At 41.9% G+C, this 7,139-nt stretch overlaps 1 long non-coding RNA gene across 1 annotated transcript; it reads right to left on the reverse strand.

Moving 5' to 3' along the window:
- Nucleotides 1-3,442: 3,442 nt before the first annotated feature.
- On the reverse strand, nt 3,443-4,957 carry LOC143927705 (uncharacterized). Its single transcript, XR_013262308.1, has 2 exons — nt 4,337-4,957; nt 3,443-3,636 (listed from the first exon to the last, which is right to left on the reverse strand). It is a non-coding gene; the product is annotated as an uncharacterized LOC143927705 (long non-coding RNA).
- Between the last annotated feature and the right edge of the window lie 2,182 nt (nt 4,958-7,139).

The following is a 7,139-nucleotide window of genomic DNA, read 5'->3' on the forward strand; positions in this document are numbered from 1 at the left end:
AGAAAAGTAAACACAGACAAAACAACAAGAAAAACACCAACAATAAAATACAGTTCTAATCAGAACACAAATGGGCGGGTGGGTGGGCAACTTCTCCCGTGTTCTGACCCACGCTTGCCTCCCGACTCCTCCCCTTCTTTATATATTACTCCACCCCCTCCTTTCTTCCTCCACTGCTCCACCCCTTCTCTACTCCTATACTTTTTAACCCTGCAGTTGCTTCCCTGAGCCTTAGTCATGCCCAGCCCTTCACCTCCGTCCTTGCCTTCATTTCCGGGCCTCCCTATTACACAGAAGACTACACATGGTGAAAGGGAACTCCATCACAAGTAAACAAGGGTCCCAATGTCAGCAATACTGGAGGTAGTTTCTCTCTAGCCAGTGGTCTAGGTAGAACTTAGTATTGGCAGATAGTTAGTTTTTCTGCTGAACATTTGTACAGTCTGATTTCAACTCTGCTGCTGTCTGTTTGTCTAGAACAGTATACTATATTGTGCTCAGATTGTTTGTACAGTTTGCCTAACTCAATTTCCTTTCCAGTGTTTTTGCTTTTAATAAAGCCCATTTAAAAAAATCCACGTGTGTCCGCGTGTCACTTAGGTCCAGGTACACGAGAGGTCATCACTGGAGCAGGGCAGGAGGACCCATAAAAATCTAAGGAGGAACACTGCATTTATCTTTCTTTTTTTACACTTTAGCATTGATACACATTCCCCATGGCAGTGTCTAGCCTCCCGTGACTTTTGATAATGATATGCTTGTTAACCACTTACAGACCGGACCATTTTGCTGGTCAAAGACCAGACCACTTTTTGCGATTCGGCACTGCATCGCTTTAACTGACAATTGCGTGGTCGTGCGACGTGGCTCCCAAACAAAATTGACGTCCTTTTTTTCCCACAAATAGAGCTTTCTTTTGGTGGTATTTGATCACCCCTGCGGTTTTTATTTTTTGTGCTATAAACAAAAATAGAGCGACAATTTAGAAAAAAACGCATTCTTTTTTACTTTTTGTTATAATAAATATCCCCCAAAAATATATAAAAAACATTTTTTTCCCTCAGTTTAGGCCGATATGTATTCTTCTACATAATTTTGGTAAAAAAAATCGCAATAAGCGATTATTGATTGGTTTGCGCAAAAGTTATAGCATTTACAAAATAGGGATAGTTTTATAGCATTTTTATTAATAATTTTTTATTATTTTTTTTTACTAGTAATGCCGGTGATCAGCGATTTTTATTGTGACTGCGACATTGTGGGGGACCCATCGGACATTTTTGACAAATTTTTGGGACCATTGTCATTATACAGTAATCACTGCTATATAAATGCAGTGATTCCTGGTAAATGACACTGGCAGTGAAGGGGTTAACCAGTGGGTGGCAGTGTAGGGGTTAAGTGTTCCTAGGGGTGTGTTACTAACTGTGGGGGGGTTTAGCTTCCATTTAGTGAACACTGATCTCTGCTCCAATCACATGGAGCAGAGATCAGCGTCACTAGTTGCTAGGCAGAATGGAGAAATGCTGTTTACACGGCATTTCCTCCATTCAGCCGTCCCGTGAGACGATCGCGGGTATGCCCGCGGCGATCGAGTCCGCGGGTCCCGCGACCGGACTCGGGGGTCCCGACCAGCGCGATGGCAGGGCAGCATTGAAGATTGGACGTACCTGTACGCCAATATGCCTGCCTGTGCCATTCTGTCGATGTACATCGTCGTGCGCTGGTCGGGAACCGGTTAAACATAAAAACCTTATAGATGTTGATTGGGAGTGCCTCAAAGTTTAATATCTTTGAGCAAGATTTATGAAACTATTCATGTAGGGGACCCAAGCAGATTCGTCATCCCTTTTTATAGCTCATCACAACTCACAAATGAACAAGTGAACATCCATATCCATACTGTATATGGAAATTGTTAACCTGCCAAAGGAGTTGCATTTTTTTTATAGCCAGTTTTAAGCTCCAGGATCATCCATGCACCCAGACCTTCACTCTGTTCACTTTGCTCTCTTGTTTGCTGTCAGCACATGTGCAGTAATTGGCTCCTAGTGCTGCCACTCCAGTTCCAAATGTGTAGCTGTAAAAGACAGGAGACTATTTTAATGACAAGTTCAGGTAGGTACACTAGTTACTGTTACAGTGGTACTAAACACACACTGTTTCATTTACATTGTCCCTTATATTTCTGTATGTGGATGACTGCACTGTAATTATTTTAATAAAAAAATAAAAAAATCTAAGTACCTTTTCCTAACTAATATACAGCTGTCACATGACCCAGCTCTTTCCCAGTCTGCAGGGAAGCATAAGCAGGAGGAGCTTCTAGTCTTCTGCTACTGGCCACACAAAAAATGTCAATAATTGTCACACAAATATATATTTTAAAATGAAATCTTTATTATTTTTTGGCAATTGTGCCAGTCATAGGCCGTGTCATGTCCCTTCAGCCTGTTTCTTAGAATAACAGGGAGGTGAAGCCTCTATTATTCTATATGTAATATCCCACCTCTATTGTCTTTAGTTGGTTAGTGGACATTGAGGCGGTGGGAGGGAGTGGCCTGTCATTTACCATTATGTATACACCCACATGTGTGACTATATAGTCACATGGGCTGCTCAGATGTGATAGGGAAGAAATGGTCAGCATAGAAACTCACTGAAAGCTGAGCATGTGCAGAGTTGCCAACACTTCTCTGTAAAATGCCTAGCTGAATTGGGGACATGGACAGAAGGTGGAGATGGAGAACTGCGGGTCAACCATTTTTTCCTGCAGAATACAGAAAACAAATCTCATAGTGACCGAGTGAGTATGAACAGCATGTAATACAGCATTTATTGATAGTTTTTTATGATGTGGGTTTAGTGACACTTTAAAGACACATTGAATGTCCAACTTTAGGACATTTTTAAATTATCACTTACAGTGGGGCTGTGCCTGCAACTGCAATGATTAATAGCTTGTTTTGTCTAGGGGAGAGGCAACAACTTTTACTTAGAGTACCTGAACCTCCATTTCCCCGCAGGTGGTGTCTTACAATGCGTCAGTAGGGGACTGTCCCTTGGCATTATAACAAACAATGTAGGACTATGGACCCTGCTTTTATTTTGATGATGCTGAGGTCTTAGACCACTGCAGCAAAGGGGAGCAGAAACTGTGGGGACTGTGGGGACTAGCCATGAAGAGAAGGATCAGGTAAGCAATTTGTGTCAGCACAAGTCTGATCATTGAAGGAGACCAGGCTGAGTTACCAGCACAGCTAGAAAACTGACCCAATTGTGATCTCATGCCTTGTGTGGTCAGTTTTTAAAATGAAAGCAGAGGGACAGGCAGAAACATCAGGCATTTCACACACAGGAAGCAATACAAATAGAACAGAATACGTTTTACTTTTTCATACAAGTACATGGTACAAAAGGCACATATCAGAAGCATAAAATATTGGGTTAACATATTCTTTTTATTCATTATATTTGTATGCCATACATAACTGTATTAATTGGTGTTTTTATATTTTGCCTGGAGTTCAACTTTAAAGCTATAAATATTCTTCTGTTCTTCAGACTTTCATTATATAATGCAACCATTCTGGAAAACCACTTTGGCATCTTCCTCAGGGATCACCTATACGATACCTGCAAGGTAAAATGTGGGTAATTTAATCCTTCCAATGTGCCATGTTTATATCCAATTCAAAGTAAGGGAAACAGATGGTCATTTTAACATTTTATCACAGTAAGCATATAAAAATGCATAGCCTGTGTACACGCTGGATTCAACGCCATAGTATGCATTTTGTGTCCTGTATTAAAATGACCATCTGTTTGCTTTAGGTGTAGTAGTGGAACAACAATATCATCTGCAGCCATGATTTTTAATGCAGGTGTTTAAGCAAAGTTTACGCCAAGGTTAATGTCCTTTTAATACACAGCACTTATATATAACGACAGCAGGCATATAGCAAATGACTGCATTTGGTGGAGGTTAATTCATTTACGCTAAAGAAATTTACAGCACAGTGTATTTACTGGACCTTGGGTATCAACATGGTCTTTAAAGCTACGTGATGGTCCTTTGCTTAGCTAGCAGGAATCTGAGATCATCAACTATGACCATCTAAAGCACAACTCCATACTACAGTTAAAGCAATTTTTTTTTCTAGTTTTATTGGAGAGGGGTCAGAACTTTTCTCACATTGTTAAGACTTTTTGATTCCCCAGTTTTGGAGATTTATTTTCACTATACATCTATTTTAAGGATAAATCAGGAACTGAAGGGAAATAACCATGCTTCTTGTCTGTTGGACTGATATCCCCCAGTGGGGGTGTTACTTACCTGGTTGGAGGCCGACTTGACGAGAGGACCTCCCTTACCTTCAAGCACCCCAGAGGGTTGGAACAGGGAGTGCAAGGCCCAAAAAAGCATGGGTACCTTTTGGTAGCGCTGCTGGTAGTTGCTGGCAGCGAAGTTCACCAGATAGTTGTCAGCTGGTCTATCAGGACTGATGGCAGGACCTCTGTTGCTCTTGGAGATGCAGCGAGACCAAAGTAGCTGCCACAAGCAAGATGGCACCTGAGGTGGTGGCTTAGTCAGACTGCCAGGACCAGACAGAGGAGGTGTAGTCAGGATGGAAGCTGAGGTTCTACACAGAAAGGTAAGCAATAGAGCAGGCAGGAGCATGGTGAGGAATAATAGCCAAGGTCATACACAGAAATCCAAGGCAGAAGTGTAGTCAGGTGACAGCCAGGGTCATGGATGGTTGGGCAGAAGAAGCAGAGTCCTTAGAGCAAGCTGAGGTCAAACCAGGAATCAGGCAGCATGAGAGTCCAAAGACAAGCCGGGTCAGTAACAGGAGGTCACAGGAATACAGGATACACAGGAGCAAGGAGTACTGGTAGAGATCATCCTGCGAACTCTAAGTGCAGCTGCTGCCCTTACATAGTGTGTTTAGTGCTAGTCCTGGCAGCAGGTTACAAAGTTAAATAGTTACATAGTCTGGTTAAAAAAAGACACAAATCCATCCAGTTCAACCAATAGGTGTGCGTGAACGTGCGTCATGCAGGCATTTCTGTGCCATCAAGCATGGTCATGTTTAGTCCTGGCAACTATGCCAGGTCTTTTCCTCAGCACATGCTCATTTTATTCCACCGCCTTCTTCTCAGCACATGCTTATGTTTATTCCAAATGGCGCCTTCACAAATGGCAAGGATAGCAATAAAAAAATAACTATTTTAACCAGTTGCATAGGATTCAAATTTTTCACTTGATTGGTGAATTTCATACTTTATTTTAGATCCAGTGATGTCATTACTGGTTGTCTGCGCTTTTCTATGCAATGCAGCCAGATGAGGATTGGCTATACATAGCATCCTAAAAACACTGGACTGCCCTACTTAACCCCAGTGAAAGGAAGAAAGAAGGAAGGGGTGGGACAGGAGTGATTTTGGATGTCCCCCAGACAGGAAATGGCTTGGGAGCTTTCTGACTTGCTGCAGCGTCTAATGTGCACAAAGTGAGAAGATCATTCGGGGACTCCTGAGTTTGCACACCTGTTGTAGACTTAATGAGTAGTTCCCATTTTCTGTGCAGGAGATTTTTTATTTTTTTATATTACTGAGAATATAACCAGATGAGTTGGAAGACACAAAGGTGGGAGGGACCACACAGACCTCCACGGTGGATGGAAACAGAGTCAGGAATTGGGAAAAAGCAGGAAATGGCAGAGAAACATATGACTTAGCTCACCAAGCTCCACTTAACTTATCTATCACTTTGGGTAGACTGGTCTTTCAATAGACCTCCTCCAACTCACAGTGACGAATCAAGGAATGCGCTCACTACTCTGCATGAGATCTTTCTAAGGCGTGGGAGCTGCGGTTTTATTGTTTCAGAACCACCCAGGGGCATGCTGTGGCTGCCTTGCTTTACTTCACAGCCATGGCGGGAATTATATGCCCTGTTACTTTCAGCATTTGCACCCACTGCCCTCTGCTTGCAACCCAAGTGAATGGGGCTGCTCTGCAAGCGTCCCATAACCCGAGTGCAATGCACACAGTTGTGGGGTCCAAGGAGTTCAAACAGGTGGTGAGAAGGCTATACAATGTCCCCTCCTTACTACCTGTCAAGTACCTCTGAAAAGAGATCCAAGCATGGATTGCTTTCCAGAGGAGCAGAAGTCTCCTGCCACACATGTGAATGAGCCCTAATAGACAGCTGCTTAAGTCTTTCACACATCACTAGCTCCTGAATTATTCCATCTTAGACCCTCTGTTTCCCATAGGTACACACTGGTTCCTTCAAGTCCACCCTAGGTTCCTCTAGGGCGGGTAGGAAAAAGCAGGCCACACCAAAGGATCCCTCACAACAAGCAGCACCTTCCCATTACATGGATGAAGAATCACATAAAATGCATAAAGAACATTCTACTGAATCGGATAGCTCCTTTATATAAGACATACAGGTATAGTCCTCTTCTGAAGGGGCCCTTATAGAATGAATCCAGCACTGCAATGGTTTTCTTTAGAGAAATAAAAAAAAACTTAATTTGCAGTGCTTACTCTTGAGTGCTGAATAATTGTTAAGATTAAGGCTAGCAAAGGCCACTTTGACTCTCATATACTGTAATGATATTAACGATCCTGGAGAAGGTTTTAGAGCAGAACACTATCAATATTCATTCTGTATTGAGCGAAGTGCAGTTGTGTGTGGCCATATGTATTGTTCCTGCACAAACAGCCCGGATTATGAACTATGTTATATTGATTTTAATTCAGACATTTAAATTTGCTGCAAACGTTGTTTTTTTTTATTGAGGAATTGATTTCATTAGAGAAGAACTCCCTGCAAGCTGAGATTGTTTTCAGAAAGCCTGCAATAAAATCTAACGAAAAGTAATTCTTAAGAAACACAGTTCTATAGACTACTTGATTCACCTCTACCATGCCCACTTATAAAATACAATAATGAGGATGTTTTACTAAGGGAATTAGGAATCTTCACAAAATAAATCGTGTGAATATTCAGTTCAATTATCCAATCATGTGAAATGCAAATTCCTGTTTACTTATTTCATCTGCATATGATTGGATAAGTAAAGAGAATATCTACGCGACTTATTGTGCGACGGTTCTCAACTTCT

The sequence above is a fragment of the Lithobates pipiens genome, unplaced genomic scaffold (assembly GCF_037356315.1).
Source record: "Lithobates pipiens isolate NorthernLeopardFrog02 unplaced genomic scaffold, aLitPip1_a1.2 Scaffold_23, whole genome shotgun sequence".
Classification (NCBI taxonomy): domain Eukaryota; kingdom Metazoa; phylum Chordata; class Amphibia; order Anura; family Ranidae; genus Lithobates; species Lithobates pipiens.